At 40.9% G+C, this 14,097-nt stretch overlaps 1 pseudogene; it reads left to right on the top strand.

Moving 5' to 3' along the window:
- Positions 1-1,404: 1,404 nt before the first annotated feature.
- LOC143675586 (bcl-2-like protein 13 pseudogene) lies at positions 1,405-13,769 on the top strand (annotated as a pseudogene).
- Positions 13,770-14,097: the final 328 nt, after the last annotated feature.

The raw sequence follows: 14,097 nt of genomic DNA, 5'->3' as shown, positions 1-14,097 counted from the left end.
TCTGCCTCTGAGATTATTTTCCTTGTATTTTCTTCTCTTCTGTCCCCTTCAGTCCAGCCTGGCATTTAATTCATAAGTTCTTGCATAAAAATGGTAGACTCCACATGAAGCATAAAGGATCAAACCCATCTGATAATAGTAACTTCTTCACATTCTTTCTGGATAGTTTCATCTCCAATCCTGACCTATCCTGTAATGACTTACTGGTCATATGGGGCATATTTCTCTTGGGCCTCACTCTCTGGAAGCCATGACTTTTTCACAACATGAATTTCTCGTTTCTTTGTACACAAAAGTTCAGTTCTCAGCTTATCTGTTTCTTGATGCATCCAAGATATAAGTTAGACAGACATATTTAGATATGAGAGCTCAAAACCAGTCAATGCTCAGATGAAGAAATCAAGGGTAAGTGGTTTTGACCTTCCCCATGCACAGGCGTGTTATGTCAGGGCAGGGACAATACAGCTAGTGCTTCTGCAATGATGGTTTTGAGAGGTGAGGGAACACCGATGTCCTTTCTGGCTCCTATGGGGCATGAGCAAAAAGCACTGACAACTTAATAAAATTCACACATGCAGCTACACCTGAAGAACGATATCAATAAAGTGGAGATTATGGCGTGAAACACCCTTCCCTCGACTGATAACCATAAATGATGGGGAATATAACCATATATTATATATATTATATATTCCATATATATTCAAATGGACACACACACAAATGTGTGTATTTGTGTATTTGTGTGTATATGTATATCCTAGGGGTTTGGGGCCCTATGACTATATTTTCAGCACCATTATTGACACCTTGGTCTCTTCTAAGTTCTCATTGAGCACTTTTCCTAACTTGAAGTAAAGGAACAAGGGTTTAGTGTGGGAGCCCCAAGGAGAAGGGTTCACTCTCCCAGGACTCAGTCAGCATCCTGCTCCCAGGTGCCCTAATAAAAGGACCTTCCCTCATTTGCTTTCATTTTACATACAGAGTTACCTCTCTAATGCAAAATACCCCTTGGAAAAACAGATGAGCACAAAACTCACACTTACTTAAATTCAGGTTCCTCCTCAATCTGAATAAGATTCCCTGGGCGTCACAGACATCATCAACATGAACATGGAATACTTAGGGTTCTTCTTCTTCCTGGTGGCAGCTCCCAGATGTGAGTGTCTCAGGAGTTCAGATATGTAGTTAATGGGGTGATGGAAATTAGAACATGACTTACTGTGTTTCTTCTTGTTTCCAGGTGTTCTATGTCAAGTACAGTTGCAGGAGTCAGGAGCTGGACTTGTGAAGCCATCGCAGACCCTGTCCCTCACCTGCACTACTTCTGGATTCCCTTTAACTCGCTATAGTATGGACTGGAACTGCCAGGCTCCAGGAAAAGGGCTGGAGTGGGTAGGTCGCATGGGTTATGATGGAAATACAAACAAGAACCCAGCCCTTCAATCCCGACTCAGCATCTCCAGGGACACCTCCAAGAATGAAGTTTATTTAAAACTGAACAGCCTGAGCACCGAGGACACGGGCACCTATTACTGTGCAAGATTCACAGCGAGGGGAAGTCAGTGTGAGCCCAGACAGAAACCTCCCCTGCAGGAAACAAGAAGAGGCTGGGTTGCAGGAGGAGCTCATCATCACTAGAGGCCATGCAGAGACCGTCGTGACTTTGCCTGGGTTTCCCTCTTTTTGCTTCAGAATAAGTTACTCCCAGAATAGCTATTAAATCTTTTATAAGCAGTGCTATGATATAAAAAACATTCAAACTAAGATAATCTTTTTCTATATTGCCAAATCTATCTTTTAATACATATAGGCATATATATATAGAATTAATATATGAAACATACATTTGAAATAAATGCATATATTCGCATACATTACATACAATTTTATGTAAATTATGGCAATGGTCCAATCTACAGAATTTGCCTGAAAATATGGAATAAAGTTGCATTTTCCCACCCTGTGAAGTTGTTTGTTTTAATTTAAATCACATTTCTCAAAATGTTCAGGCCAGCAATTCCTCACCCACCATCATATAGAGTTGCATATCTTCCAGAGAATGAAGAGAAAGTGGGAAATCCTGGGTCTCCCAAGGAGCAGCATCAAGTGAGTCCATTTGATCCTCCCTCTCATGTGGCAACAAAGACCAGGTCCCTGCACTTGTATTCGTATCTTTACATATCATAAGCCCTTACATAGAATTCCATCACTGTATCACACTCACACACATATAGGCTCTCAGTATATAGTATTTGATTTATAATCTAAAAATATCAGATTCACAATTAATAAACACCTAATTTTATGTCTATAACAATCAATAACTTGTCATGTATTCTTTTTCCTTAAAATCATCAACTTATTTTCTATAAATATAATATTAAACTCTCTGTGATAGTTTCCATTGAAGCAGGTAAGGTCACCTGAAGGAACTTGACACAGTTTATGATACCTGCAGAGCCAGAGCTTCTGAATGTAGATCTTCCCTGAGGTCTTCACAGGGAGGGCAGGTCTACCCTGTGCTTCCTGGGCAGACACACTTGCTTCTAACTCCCTCCTCCCTGCATCTGAATCTGGGAAGCAGTTTTCTCGCAACTGTGACTTGCCTTTAAGGAATGAGAATTCCTGTTCTCTACCATGCAGGCCCAACAAGCACACCTATTGAACCCACTGTAAGGGCAGGGGGACCCTTTCAAAACACAACCTTCACCTGGGGCATACCTGGTTCATTGACAATTGGACTCTGTGAATTCGAGATTCCTGGTGAGAGCCTCAGATATGAGCAGATTGGACAGTGGTGAAAATACCACCCATGCGCCCCTGTCCTTCCTCATGATGCAATGCATGGCCTACCATGTATTTTTTAACCATTTCTAGGGTAGGGTCATTTTTCCAAACTCTTTCTTCCTGAGATGGATGGGATCTACACTATTGTCATAAGCTGCCTAGTTCAGAGAACATGTCATGGTTAGGTTCATGGGTCAACTTGGCTAGGTGTTGGTACCTGTTTGTCTGATTGGGCAAGTGCTGGCCTGTCTTTTGCTATGAGGACATTTCATAGAATTAAATCATCATCACTTTGGCTACAGCCACAGCTGATTCCATTTGTAATCAGCCAAGGAGAGTGTCTTTGTTAATGAGTGAGGCTTAATCTAATCACTGGAAGCCTTTTAAGGAGGATTCCAAAGAGAAAAGTTCTCTTCATACTTCGGCCAGTGAGCCTCTCCTGTGGAGTTCATCCAGATCCTCCAGCAGAATCATCAGCTTCACAGCCTGCCCTACAGATTTTGGATTCTGTGTTCCCATGGTTACCTGAGACACTTTTCTAAGTTTTCTATTTACGAATATTGCCTGCTGATTCTGTTTCTCTAGAGAACCCTGACTAATACAACTTGGTACCAGGAGTGGCTCTTAAGAAACAGAATTCTAAAAATGGGCTTTTATGAATCATTTTCTACTCTTACTGGGCTCAAAGGTACTAAGGTCTCTGATTCCCATAATCAGAATGACATTGTCAATCCATGGAGTGAGTTGGCAAAAGAGATACTCAAAATATCACTGTTCGATTCTTCTAACGCTTTGCTTGTATGAAGCTAGGTTCTGGCAGATAATGTTTTTGACACCTTCTCAGAATTTTGTGGAAATAGGAAGTATAGAGATGTTGGCTTGTTGTTGTTAGATACACCGCATACATTAATGAGTGAAAGGGATGGACTTAAGGCTTCAAGTGAGAAGCTTAAGTACCGTCTGAAAGATGTAGACTTTTCTGTGAGTGTCTCTGAAGGATAATCTTATTTCTTGTAACCAAAGATTTGAGATCTCCAAAAATCAGACTCAGAATCTTACTGTTAGAGTAGCAATTTTACAACATAAACTGAAATCTCTATCTTGGATGATGTCAGCCGTTAAGGTGAGGGCATTGGTTGGAAAGGAGTGGGATCTTGAAAAATGGAATGGTGACATATGGATCAATAATGAAGTCGATGGTGAGGTTGAAACCCTAGTTATGCTGAGTCTTCTCTAGATAACCCTGAGGTCTGTCCTGAGGACATAGCTGTCCCATTTCCAGCTTGCCTTGAAAATATGGCCACTCAAACTCCACCTGAAGGGATTAGTCCTAGAGTGATTAAACCTGCTTCATCAGATGAAACTGCAAATGAATGCCCTGAAGTAAATGGCTTGGAAAAGACTTTTAATTATTTTCATGACCCACCCTCACCACCCCTATTTTCTTCCAGACCTATAACTAGACTAAAGTTCCAACAGACCCTTAAAGGTGAGGTACAGAGTATCATATATGAGGAGGTATGATATTATCCAAAAGAACTGTGAATTTTCCAATTTATATAGACAGAAATCAGGAATATGTGTGGCAATGGATTTTAAGGGTGTTGGATAATGGTGGGAGGAATATAAGGCTGGATCAGGCTGTATTTATTGATATGGGCCCACTAAGCAGAGATTCTGCATTTAACATTATAGCTCAAGGGGTTAGAAAAAGAATTAACAGTTCGTTTGTGTGGGTGGCTGAAACATGTATCCAAAGGTGGCTAACATTACCTGAAGTTGAAATGCTAGAACTGCCCTGGCATAATGTAGATGAGGGGATCCTGAGGCTTAGAGAGATTGGAATGTTAGGGTGGATTTATCATGCAAAGCCTCCTCTTTTTTTTTTTTTTTTTTGCATGGACGTGCACTGGAAATCAAACCCAGGTTTCTGGCATGGCAGGTGATAATTCTGCCTGCTGAACCACCATGGCCCACCCACAACACCCACAAAGCCATTTCTTACACCCCAGGAATGTGCAGAGGTGCAACTTTTACCAGAAGAGTGAGAAATGCATGTGTGAGACTAGCATTATCATATTTGAAGAGCTCTATATTTGCACTTCTCTGTAGGTCAGTAGGAACTGCTGTCACTGAGCTGGAATTCTTAAACACAATGTGGATGACCAGATCCCAAGTCGGCAAACGTCAGGTGGTTTCACTTAATTGTCGAAGACAAAGTGGATGTGGCCATTATAATAGACAGCAAACTCAAAATAGGTGTCAAAATAATCTGATTCTCAGAGATTTGTGGCGTTGGCTAGTAAATCATGGGGTACCTAGAAATACAATAGATGGACATTCTACTAAATTCTCGTTTGAGCTGTATAAACAAAAGAGTTCTATATCAAATGAACAGAAGTCTAACTTGAATTACAAAGACATAGAGTCACAACCCCTTACTCAATTTCCAAACTTGAGACAGTTTACAGACCCTTAGCTCATGAATGAAGAGGAGGCCTGGTCCCCTTGGGGAAGAACCCTGTTACACTGCCACGAATCTATACTGTTAATATTCCCCAATGCCTTCCCCAATGAGACCAATGGCCTTTTACCAGGGTAACTGCATTGGGGAAAAGGAAATGATCAGATATTTCAGGGATTATTAGATAGTGGTTCAGAAGTGACATTAATTCCAGGGAACCCAAAATGTCACTCCGGTCCACCTGTGAGAATTGGGGTTATGCGGGTCAAGTGATTGATGGAGTTTTAGCTCAGGTGCATCTCTCAGTGGATCCGGTGGGGCCTTGGACCCTTTCTGTAGTTATTTCCCCAGTTCCAGAATGCATAATTGGAATAGACATACTGAGTGACTGACAGAATCCCCACATTGGCTCTTCAACTCATGCAGCAAAGGCTATTATGGTGGTAAAAGCCAAGTGCAAGCCATCAAAACTGCCACTATCTATCAAAATAGTAAATCAGAAGCAATACTGGATTCCTGCAGGGATTGCAGAGATTATTGCCATTCTTAAGGACCTGAAGGATGCAAGGGTGGTGATTCCCACCACATCCCCATTCAACTCTCCTATTTGGCCTGCACAGAAAATAGATGGCTCTTGGAGGATGACAGTGGGTTATCATAAGCTCAGCCAGTTAGTAACTCCAATTTCAGCTGCTGTTCCAGATGTGGTATCATTGCTTGAGCAAGTCAGTACACTCTCTGGTACCTGGTATGCAGTTATTGATCTAGGAAATGCTTTTTATCTCAATAGCTATTTGTAAGGACCACCAGAGACAATTTGCTTTCAGCTGGCAAGGTCAGCAATATACTTTCACTGCCCTACCTTAGGGGTATAACAACTCTCCAGCCTTATGTCATAATCTTGTCCACAGGGACCTTGATCATTTTTCCCTCCCACAACAGATCACACGGGTCCATTACATTGGTGATATCATGTTGATTGGACCTAGTGAGCAAGAAGTAACTACTACTCTAGACTTACCAGTAAGGTATTTATGTGTCAGAGCATAGGAGATAAATACAACAAAAATATAGGGGCCTTCCCCTTCAGTGAAATTTGTAAGTGTACTGCAGTGTGGGGTATGTGGAGGTATCCCTTCTAAGGTGAAGGATAAGTTGATGCATCTGGCCACACCTACAACCAAATAAGAGGCACAATGCCTAGTTTGTCTCTTTGGATTTTGGTGACAGCGTATTTCTCATTTGGGTGTTCTACTCTCACCCATTTATTGAGTGACCAGGAAAGCTGCTAATTTTGAGTGGGGACCTGAACAAGAGGAGGCTCTGTGACTGGTCCAGGTTGCTGTGCAAGCTGCTCTGCCACTTGGACCATATGATCCAGCAGATCCAATGGTGCTGGAAGTGTCAGCAGAAAATAGGGATGCTTTTTGGGGGGCCTTTGGCAGACCCCTATAGGAGAATCACAGTGCAGACCTTTAGGATTTTGGTGCAAAGTCTTATATTCTGATACACATAACTTCTCTTCTTTTGAGAAACAGCTTTTGGCCTGCTACTGGGCCTTAGTAGAGACTTAATGCTTAACATTGGGACACCAAGTTACCATGGGAGCTGAGTTGTCTATCATGAGCTGGGTGTTGACTGATGCACCAAGCCATAAAGTCGGGCATATGTAGCAGCATTCCATCATAAAATGGAATTGGTATATATGAGATAGGGCCAGAGCATGTCCAGAAGGCACAAGTAAGTTACATGAGGAAGTGGATCAAATGCCTATGGTCTCCACTCCTGCCATATTACCTTCTGTTTCCCAGATCAGAGCTATGGCCCCTTGGGGAGTTCCTTACAGGGAATTGAATGAGGAAGCAAACCGTGGCCTGTTTTACAGATGCTTCAGCAATATATGCAGGTACCACCCGAAAGTGGACAGCTGCCACACTACAACCACTTTCTGGTGTGTCTTTGAAGGACAGTGGTGAGGGGATATCTTCAGAGCTTCGAGCTGTGCACCTGGTTGTTCATTTTCCTTGGAAGGATAACTGGCCAGAGGGGCATTTTTATACTGACTCATGGACTGTTCTTAATGGTTTTCTGGGATTGTCAGAGACTTGGAAAGAACATAGTTGGGAAATTAGTGACAAAAAGTTCTGGGGAAGAGTTATGTGGATAGACCTTTCTGAGTGGGATAAAAGCATGAAGATATTTGTGTCCCATGTGAATGCACACAAGAGGATGACTCCAGCAAAAGAAAGTTTCAATAATCAAGTGAATATGATGACCCATTCTGTGGATACAAGCCAGCCTCTTTTCCCAGCAACTCCTGTGATTGCCCAATGGGTTCATGAACAAAGTGGTAGGGATGGAGGCTATGTATGGGCTCAGCAACATGGACTTCCACTCACCAAGGCTGACATGGTTACAGTCATAAAACTGAGTGCCCATTCTGCCAAAAGCAAAGACCCACACTCAGTCCCTGATATGACACCATTCCCTGCTACGTGGAGGCATGTTGATTACATTGGACCACTCCCTTCATGGACTGCCACCTGGTCACTTTGGGCTACTCATGCTCCTGGATGAACAAGCCAAGAAGGGGATCACATTAGTGGCTGGGGTGATTGACCCTGACTAGCAGGAGGAAACAGGACTGCAACTACATAACGGAGGTGAAAAGCAGTTTTCCTGGAACATAGGGGATCCCCTATGGTGTCGTTTAGTACTACCATGCCCTATGATTAAAATCAATGGAAACTGCAATAACCCAATCCTGGCAGGACTACCAGTGGCTCTCAAACTTCATGAATGAAGGTTTTGGTCACCGTACCAGGCAAAGAACCACGGCCAATTGAAATGCTTGCTGAGGGTAGAGGGAACATGAAATGGGCAGTGGAAGAAGGAACTGATAAATATGAACTACAACCACATGATCAGCTAGAGAAATGAGCACTGTAATGCTGTTTTGTTCATAGTTATAGTATAAATAGTTAATAGTTATACTATTCAAATTTTAAGATATTAAGTTTAAGAATGAATATTTTGCAAAGACTTGCACCCTATTCTGGAGATATTTCATGTGTTCCTGATTATATGCAGGCCAGTTGAGTATTGTTAGGTGAAAAAAATGTGTCATTCTTTTCTATTTAGAAATTAGGTATGGTTTAAGGTGATGTGTATAGTTACCAAGTTGACAAGGAATGGACTGTCATGGTCAGGTTCATGTGTCAACTTGGCCAGGTGGTGGTACCTGTTTGTCTGGTTTGTCAAGTGCTGGCCTGTCTTTTGCTATGAGGACATTTCATGGAATTAAATGATGATCACATTAGCTACATCCACCACTGATTCTACTTGTATTCAGTCAATGAGAGTGTCTTCTTTAATGAGTGATTCTTAATCTAATCACTGGAAGCTTTTAAGGAGGATTCAGAAGAGACAGGTTCTCTTTCTGCTTCAGCTGGTGACCCTGTCCTGTGGAGTTCATCCAGACCCTCCATTGGAATCATAGTTTCAGATCCTGCCTTACAGATTTTGGACTCTACATTCCTACAGTTATGTGAGACACTTTTTAAAATTTTATATTTACTAATATTGCCAGTTGATTCTGTTTCCCTAGAGAACCATAACTAATACAGAATATCTTCAGGTTATGGATGTTATTCCTCAATGAAGAGAAAAAAGGTGGTTTTGGACAAACATTACATGAAAGACTCTGTCTTCTACTCTCAACTGGATCTCACCACTGCCCATAGGATGTTGGCTTTGTTCACTTTCCCCTGCAGATTGTTTTCTTTTGTGGTGCATCTAGGTAGTTGGTTGAGAATAAATTTATATGATTTGTGCTGTTGTTCTCTCCAAGCAGCACTGAGTGATGAACATTTTGTTCTGTACTGTTTAGTTTTTTTGTGTGTGTGTGGATTCTACATAATTCTGGAGGGAAACCTAAAACCTGACTAGATATCACCTATGTGATATTTCCTCTCATGACTTAATCAAACTCAGAGTTTAGAAACTTATTAACTAGAACTATTTAAACTTCTTACTACCTTATTTGGAATCCTGTCATAACTATACCAATTAGAGTTTACTTTTGATCCTATTTTTATAGCAACTCTTTGTCTAGATTTTAAGGTTTTATTTGCAGTGCAACACTTGTATGTAATGTTTTTCTAGTGCCATTTGACAATTTGCAAGTTTTCCAGATCTCTCAATTTTGTTGTTTATATAAGGAAAGAGCAAGATTTTTCTCACACACTACATGCCCAAGATGAGTTGCAGATTGTTGTGGGGTGCACCAAACGAGAGACTACATAATTCAAAACTTCAAGCTAATTTGGAGTCTTTATGAGCTGGTCGACAACTGCCTAAGATACTTTCAAGAAGTAAGATTCAGAGAGCAGCCCCCAGAGGTTTTCAAGCTGTGCTTTTAAAGGCTAAAATCATGTGGTGGTTTTGCAGTTGCTAGCAAGCAAGCATATCATAGAAGCAGAAAAATACTGTTAGCTATTGCTAAAACACATCATATTCTCTCAGTTTCATAACATAGATTATTGTTTAATATATGGGGACATTCTGCCCCAATGTTGTGGGGACTTCTCCTGCTTGGGCCTGATCGATTGTTCCTGCTTGGGCCTGGTTGATTACTCCTGGCCCTCCATGCAGATAGCATCGTAATGGCCATAATTGGAAACAATAAAAATACCGATCAACAAGTTAAAACATAAGCAAACTTAAGCAAAAGGATTTATTCAAACATTACTTCATATTCAATCAAAGATCCTTTTTTTAATTTTGTTAAAGCTGTTGGAATGCAAGCATAAGAAACAGATTGATCTTTTAAAAGGGAATTTATTTTAATGACAAATTTACAGATCTTTTAAAGACAGGCTGTTAGCTTTCATCTGGGTTCCTTTGTCAAATGTGAAGGCATCAGATGATGTCTACTGTATTACTCTCTTGGCTACTGGTTTCAGACAGCATTCCCCCAGACATTTCCTCTCTGCTTTTCCAAACATCTGAAGCAATGTCAGCTCTGAGATCATTGCTTCACTTCTGACTTCTCATTTTAAGCCTTGAGCTGATTTAATTCAAAGCCACTCATTTAGGGAGGCAACTGCAGATGTCATCAACCATAGATCAAATCCACATGCTGATGATTTTAGTCCACATCAACAGAAAAAGAAGCCACCATCACATGGCCAAGATAACACCTGATTCTAACAATCACAGTATCCACCCTTCAACTTGGCAACAATGCATATCCCCTTAGGCCATCTCTAAATCAGAAACAATAACAGACATGGTTTTCACCTTACAATGATCATCTGACTTTGTGCAGCATACTAAATCTTTCCATATTCAAAACACACTCATGTAATCACTATATCACAAAAACCTTAAAGTATTTCAGTATTAATAGAAATCAACACAAACTCAAAAACAGTACAAATCTCATACAAGACAATTATAGGCATGGTCTGTCCTAAGGCAAAGTTCTCTTCTGGGTCTGGAGTTGTAAACTTAGAGTGTTAAATGCTTCTCACATGAAACGAAGTAAAACCCTTAGGATATATAATCCCACTGCTGTAAGGAGAGATTGGAAAGAAAACAGGGGTCACCAGACTTAAATATTTCAGGAAACCTTCAGGGAAATCCTACTGGATTTCAAAGTCCTGCAGTGATTTATCCTTGAAGCTTCAGAAAGCAGAAATTCCACCCTTTCCATGGACCTTTGCGGGAACCCTGTTCACTACAAACATTGGGATAAGGATTGCAAGATTGGAAAAATGGTAAAACCACCTGTTTAGCACACTGCTCATGCATCAGAGTGGCACAAGGATTCTTGTCATCTCTGAGACACATGCTCAAGCCCTTCAGATAAATGGGGTAGCACCCAATTTCCTCCCCCATTCCCCATGGAATATGCTCCACCATCTCCAAAGCCTGGGGCAAAATAACTCTTTCTGAATATCCAGGAGGAAGACCCACTCCCCGACTGTTCTACTTTGCTAGCTGCCAGAATGCAATATACCAGAAACAGAATGGCTTTTAAAAAGAGGGAATTTAATGAGTTGCTAGTTTACAGTTCTAAGGCCGAGAAAATGTCTCAATTAAACAATTCTATAGAGATGTCCAATCTAAGGCATCCAGGGAAAGATACCTTGGTTCAAGAAGACCATTGATGTTCAGAGTTTTTCTCTCAAGTGAGATGGCATGTGGTGAACACAGTCAGGGCTTCTCTCTTGGCTGGAAGAGCACATGGCATGCAAGGCATCATCTACTATTTTCTCTCCTGGCTTCCTGTTTCATGAAGCTCCCTGGGAGGCATTTCCCTTCTTCATCTCCAGGGCCATCGACTGGTGGACTTCAGCTTCTCATGACTATGTCGTTCTGCTCTGCCTTCTCTAAATCTCTCATTCTCCAAAACACTTCCTCTTTTATAGGACTCCAATAAACCAATCAAGACCCTTCCAAATGGGTGGAGACATGTCGTCCCTTAATCCAGTTTAACAACCACTCTTAACTAAATCACATCACCCAGGGAGATGATCTGATTACAGTTTCAAACATACAGTATTGAATAGAGATTATTCTACCTTTATGAAATGATATTTTCATTAAAACATGGCTTTTCTAGGGAGCATACTTCCTTTCAAACCAGCACACTGACTTTGGGTAAACTCACTGCCTGTGTGTGTTTGGGTGGGTCACACTCCTGGCCCATGGTTTCTTGACTTCAAACTCTAGCTTTCAAGTTCCTGCCTATGATTTTTTTCCTTTTATTTCAATTTTTTTTCTGTCCCTTTGAATCCAGCCTGACAGTGGTTCATTAGATTTTGCAAAAAAAAAAAAAAAGTAGACTCGGCATGTAGCATAAAGGGGATCAGGCTATCTGATAATAGGGTTTTCCTCAAATCCTTTCTGGATAACTCCATCTCCAACCTTGGCTTGCCATATAATGAGTGACAGTTCAGTGTTTGGTTAAATCCAAATGTGCATTATTATTCTCTGGGGTCTAACTTTCTGAAAACCCAGAATTTTTCAGAACATGATTATCTGTTTCCTTTTACACAAAATTTCATTTCTTAGCATACTCATTTCTTGTTGCATTCAAGATATGAAATAGTCAGACATATTTGGAGATTAATGATTAAACCTAGTTAATATTCAGGTGAAGGAATCAAGGGTAAATATTTTTGACCTACCCTAGTTGCATAGGTATGAGGTGTCAGGTCGGGGTGAGGACAACTGATGCAAAATTGCCTCTTTCACCTGTTATTGGGCAAAGCTCAGTCAAATTATTTGGAGCTCTACCAGCCAAGATAATCCCGTCTTTTACTATGCCTCTAAGATTTCACTTTGAAACACAATGTTCTGTTTCAGTTATTTTGCATTCCTCTTTCAAGAAAATATGCAAGAGCAACAACATTTCTCACCCCAAGGGGTTCAACTAGATGTAGCTTCACTATCTGTGGATCAAGAAGTTCTATTAAAGTTAAAACTGAAATTGAATAAAAGCTAAAATTCCTGCACCAAGAAATTTTGGAAACATTTGCAGGAAAGGCTTTGAACATCACACATCTCCAATATTTAGCCCTGCTAACCCAGAAACTCAATATAAGACTGCTTGGCCCACCCTGGAGAAAGAGTGCCATGGACACGGTAAGAACATGCCTACAGCATTACAAATGTTCCTAAGACATATACGGCATACTGCAAATAGAGACTGGAGTTCATGACAGCAGCTGGAATAAGATTTTAGTGTCTGGTTTTGCTGTAGCAAATGATTTTGTAGTTGAGAAGATGGAGTCAAGGACCCTTGAATGCACTACTGCAGATTGGCATGATATAACTGAAGAATATTAAACAGTATATCAATCAAGCAGTGACTGGGGAACTGTCTTTAACTTTGAGTCAGACAAGGAAAAATAAAACACGGATTCATTGCAGAAGAGAGTAATGACATTTATATCCTACCAACAGCGATTCCCCTGTGCAAGCCTGTTCCCTGAGTCTCCAACTGTGACCACTTCTTGGCACACAGAGAACTTACCAATGTCTCTTGGTCCTGAGGCCTGGTAGAAGACTACAATGGATCCCAAAGAGGTCCAAAGCTTTCATAGCAATGGAACTTGAGATAAAAGGAGAAAACTCTTCTAATTCTGACATTGCACATGTGGACAATGAAGAAATGCTTGAGGGCATGGAAGAGGCTGCTGAGGCTTTTATAATCCTGCCAAAGAGTGAGCCACTGGAGGCATTCCCTGAAACTATAGCTCCCTTGCTTCAACAAATCACTGGCACTTCCTTTATGGAGATGAGTGAACCTGATGTAGAAATGGTGAAAAATTCAGCACTACCACATCTTTGTATAACATGATGAAGAGGAGGTAAAAGCAGCAACAAGTGAGTCTTGAACTTGAAGAGGTGGTGACCTGCACTGTAACCCACAAAACCACTGCTGAGTGAAGGGGAGATAAGTGTAAAGAAAAGGAATCTTATGGAAAAACCCTCACTTTCCTGATAAAAGAAAGTCACCCTCTTGTCTGAGGGCAAATTAATTTTGATGATTTGAGTGGCTGCTGCTGTTTCTACCTCAATAGTATCAATGAGGGTGACACTGCATCTGAGAAAGAAATAGCAATTTTCTCAGAAGAGAATGAAGATAAAAATGATCTCAGGTTTTAGTGATATTGGCTGGAAATTGAACCACCAACAGCAGATTTGGCATTTGTAGAATATTCTGAGATCACCGGGGATTTCAGTAAGGATAGATCCATACATTAGAGCTTGAGGTGGAAGGAGTTCCCATTTGTCTGATTATAATTCAAAGGTCTAGGCTCACAGTAGAG

Source organism: Tamandua tetradactyla, chromosome 3 (genome assembly GCF_023851605.1).
Source record: "Tamandua tetradactyla isolate mTamTet1 chromosome 3, mTamTet1.pri, whole genome shotgun sequence".
In the NCBI taxonomy this organism is placed as follows: domain Eukaryota; kingdom Metazoa; phylum Chordata; class Mammalia; order Pilosa; family Myrmecophagidae; genus Tamandua; species Tamandua tetradactyla.
The sequence above is the reverse complement of the archived record's forward strand: the minus strand, read 5'-3'. Positions and strand labels throughout refer to the sequence as shown.